Source organism: Lathyrus oleraceus, chromosome 4 (genome assembly GCF_024323335.1).
Source record: "Lathyrus oleraceus cultivar Zhongwan6 chromosome 4, CAAS_Psat_ZW6_1.0, whole genome shotgun sequence".
Taxonomy (NCBI): domain Eukaryota; kingdom Viridiplantae; phylum Streptophyta; class Magnoliopsida; order Fabales; family Fabaceae; genus Lathyrus; species Lathyrus oleraceus.
In genome coordinates, this window is record NC_066582.1 from 458,887,799 (window position 1) to 458,892,102 (window position 4,304).

The window sequence follows — 4,304 nt, forward strand, 5'->3', positions numbered from 1 at the left end:
GGTCCTTAACCGAGACTCCATGCTCGTGACTCTCAACAAACCCATGATTCGTGGTTGAGTCGTTCAAACATTGTTAATATCAATGGATCCCGGATCCGGGGTAAAACCTAAAATCCACCAAAGCGGCTGGTTGATATTAAGGATGTTAGAACCGGTTCATGTACCGTTAATATCAATGGAACTTGGGTGTTGATAAGGTGAAAACCTAAATCCACCAAAATGGATGATTGATATTAGGGATACAATGAGCTTTCCCACGACCTTTGTCTGGTGTGCTTTGCTTGATCCTTGAGTGTGATTGTTGCATTCATACATTCATGCATTCATCTACATCCATATCATCAGAAAAAAGAAAATTTTCAAAGAACTCAAAGGAGTTTATTTGCAAAAATTCTCAAACATGAAAAAAACCGGGAAAATTTTTTCACCTGATATATCTGATGAGATATTCTCATATATGATCAAAATGCTTAAATATTTCAAAGTTTGCAAATAAAACCCTTGAGTTCCTTTGAAATAAAAAACAAGCATATGCACAAACACTTCATGCATCATTTGCATAAGCAGGTGTTTTGTTCCGGTCTCCCGTCCTGTGGTCTGACCCTGCGATCTTCATTTATTTTGAAGACGCACTTTGCCGGTATTATACCAGAGCCATCTCTGCCAGATTGATGGATCATCCGGAGCTAGAGAGTTGTGAATTCAAAGAGGATTTTGCCAGCCTTAGTGCTGTTGATGGATTTATTCCTGTTGATGGATTTATTCCTGTTGATGGATTTATTCCTGTTGATGGATTTATTCCTGTTGATGGATTTATTCCTGGTTAACCGATCCCGGGCTGGCATTGGCTACTGTTCTGGGGCACTTAAGGAGCAAGGTTTGTTCACGAGTGGAGGATTCATCCATGCTGATCAACCTGAAGAAGAGGCTGCTGCTATCTTAGAAGAAGATGCAGAAGATCTGAACAATTTCATCATTCCTGGTGGTGTCTGCCACAATTGGGTCGCTGTGGATGTTCCTACGGTCATTCATAGATCAGAGTAATTGTTCACTTTGTTTAAAACCCTTCTCCCATGCCAAAAGGAGAAGTGATGACATTGTTGGCAAAGCATATATGCAATGATGTTTTCATTCAATTAATGCATTGTTAAACATTTGTTTTTCCATTTGTTTTCACTTTTTTCTTTTTTTGCATGAAATCAGTGATCACAAAAAACCCTGAAAAACAATAAAACAGCTTTTTCATCTGCATAATGATTTAATTCAAAAGCTTTTCATTATCCAGAATCATTATGCAGGGATTTCTAAACCCATTGAACATACTGATCCAACGCCATCTCCCAATCTTGAATCCTTTGTATTTGAAGCAGAGGAAGATGATGTTGAAGGGGATTCCTGATGAGATTACTCGCCTTCTTGAGCACAAAAGAAGCTCATTCAGCTGTATCATAAAAATCAGCAGAACAGTCAAACTGGGGCATTGCATAATGTAATCAATAAAAAAAAATCAATAAAAAAAAAAAAGAAAAAAAAAGGAAAAAAGAGGGTGAAAAAGAAAAAAAATCAAAAATCAGGAAAATTTTTTCAACATTTTTCCAAAAGAAAAAGAAAAATTATACCCTCAAGTCCCTAGTTGACTGATGCTGAATGGATTCAGAGTCGTTACGACCAACTGAATTTGATTGAAGAGAAGAGATTGACTGCCATGTGCCATGGTCAGTTATATCAACAGAGAATGAAGAAAGCATTCGACAAGAAGGTCAAGCCTCGTGTGTTCCGAGAAGGAGACCTCGTGCTCAAGAAAGTTTTGTCTTTCGCGCCCGATTCCAGGGGCAAGTGGACTCCAAATTACGAGGGTCCATATGTTGTTAAGAGAGCCTTTTCAGGCGGAGCTTTGATGCTTACAACAATGGATGGGGAGGATTTCACTCGTCCTGTGAATTCAGATGCAGTTAAGAGATACTTTGCCTAGAAAAAAAGTATATGCAAAAAAAAAAAACAGAATAGCTCGCTAAGTTGAAAACCCGAAAGGGCGGCTTAGGCAAAAATGAGCGTCTCGGTGGAGAACCCGCAAGGGTAATCCAGGCAAAAATTAGAGACTTGAAAAAAAAAAATTTGCATCCCGCTAGATTGAGTACCTCACTCTGGGGCAATGTAGGCAAAAATTAGGGATTTGGCAAGTAACTGCATCCTGACAAGACTTTCTGTTCCATCAGCTGTCATTTCGTCAGAAGATTCTCGATTCGTCGTCAACCGAAGCTTCGGATACATCGAGATTCAAATTGGTAGAGAAAGGATCATTATGTTCAATGTAGCCCTCTTCCAATATATATCACTGATTTCAAATTTGTACAGATCTATGGAGTCTTGCCATTTGCAGACTACCATTCTATCAAATCAATTTGAGCTTTTTATCCAATTATTTGCATTCTTATTTGTTTCAATTCAACAAATGTTTTGCATGTTTTAATTGATAAAATGTCATTGTTTTAAACAAATCAAATTTTTCAAAAATATATTATTCTAAACAAAGTGAACATTCACAAGATTGAAAGGATACTCAAGAATATCTCAGTGCTCTCCCAAGGGTGGCATGATTTCCAGCAGGTAAGACATTGGTTCATATTCCTGGTTTGGTCGTATCTTCTTTCTTCAGATCTTTGTTGGGGTTGTTCCTCAAACAAAGTTGTTGTTGGGGTTGTTCCCCAGTATAGTCGCAAGCAGAATGTTGTTGAAGACTTCGTTTTCTCCAGCAGCAGTTCTCCCCAGCATGGGTGTTTCTTGTAGAAGTTTCGGCGGTTGATGGTTTGTCATCTTGGTGCCCCGTCACTTTCTCCAGACCTTATTTTGTCTCCTCAGCACAGTCACGAGTAGAGCTGTTGTTGATATCCCCATCGGATTCGCGAGCAGAGTTGTTGTCACTCTTCCCAGTGCAGTTGCCAGTAGAGTTATCTGTTTCCTCAGCATGGTAGCTTTCTTTTTGAAGACCTGGTAAGTCAGCGGTTTGATACCCGGTACTTTACCTTTTCCCCGGCGAAGTCGTCTGCGGAATTGTTGCTATCTCTTCATCAGAGTGGTTCTCTTCAGCAGAGCAGGATTTATTTTCCTACTCAGTGGTTGATTTGGGTTGACATCCCAGTATTGCAACCATCTTTTCCTCAGCTTAGTCTGCAGAGTATTTGTTGTGGCAGTTTCGCCTGTTGAATACTCCTTCAATCCCCAGTATGGTCGGATGATGGCTCTACCATCCAGTGAACGGATTGATTTCCTGACTGTTTGTGATCCCCAGTAGAGTGGCTTGTATTGCAGAATCTATTTGTTGTGATCAGATTGCTATGTGTATTCTCCCCAAGTAGGTTGGTCCGTTGCAGAATCTACTTGTTTGATCTGTCCTCCCTCAGTGGGTTGTTCCCCAAGAGAGTGGCTGACAGTTTTTCCCCAATAGAGTTGCTTATGCAGTTAGATTCTATTTGGATGATATCATTCTCCCTCAGTGGGTTATTTCCCAGCGGAGTTATGTGGAGTTGCTTCTACAGCAGTTCGTGCTATGCACCTTTTTGTTTCTCAGTTGACACTGGGATCCCCTGCAGATACTTTGGGACTTCTCTTGTTCCCCTACAGATTTGTCTTGGTGGCTGCTTTGCCTGTTGTGACTTTCTGTACCCTGATTGGGTTGTTTCCTGATATCTTTGATCCTCTGCTTCTTTAGCAGTACTCGTAGATCTTTGCTTTACAGCATATGGATCTCCGCAGATTGGCTCTCCAGCTGGTTTTTCCCCTGGAAGTATAATACCGGGCGTTTGATTCCTGAACCTGTTTGTGTTTGAATTGTCTGTTTTGTCAGCATTCATCAAACATAAATCACGTATATTCATGCATATTCATAAACATTCAGATATTCATGTTGCATTTCTTGCCATATATCTTCGTTTGTCGTGTCTCCTGCTATGGTGATATAGATCTCTTTACGGATCTCCCCAAGCAGATGTCGGGTGTTTAAAATCTCTCCATATAGAGTCAGCCCCATAAGCAGAAAATGTTGTCTTTCCTTCTGCAGTTCCCCACTGAGATATATCCTCGTGGATGACGGTTTCTTCCGTTTCCTCCCAACACATATATTGGGATGGATTTTCCTATTTGAGTTACATCCTCATTAGGACGTGTCTTTATTCAGTCCGTCTTTTCGGATTATTCCCGAATTGACTATTTGTCAAAAGTCTTGTGTTTCCCAGTGGGTTATTCCCCAGCGGAATATTTTTTTTGGGCCTCTACCTACGAACCGGTAGTTATAAGTCCTATCTTTC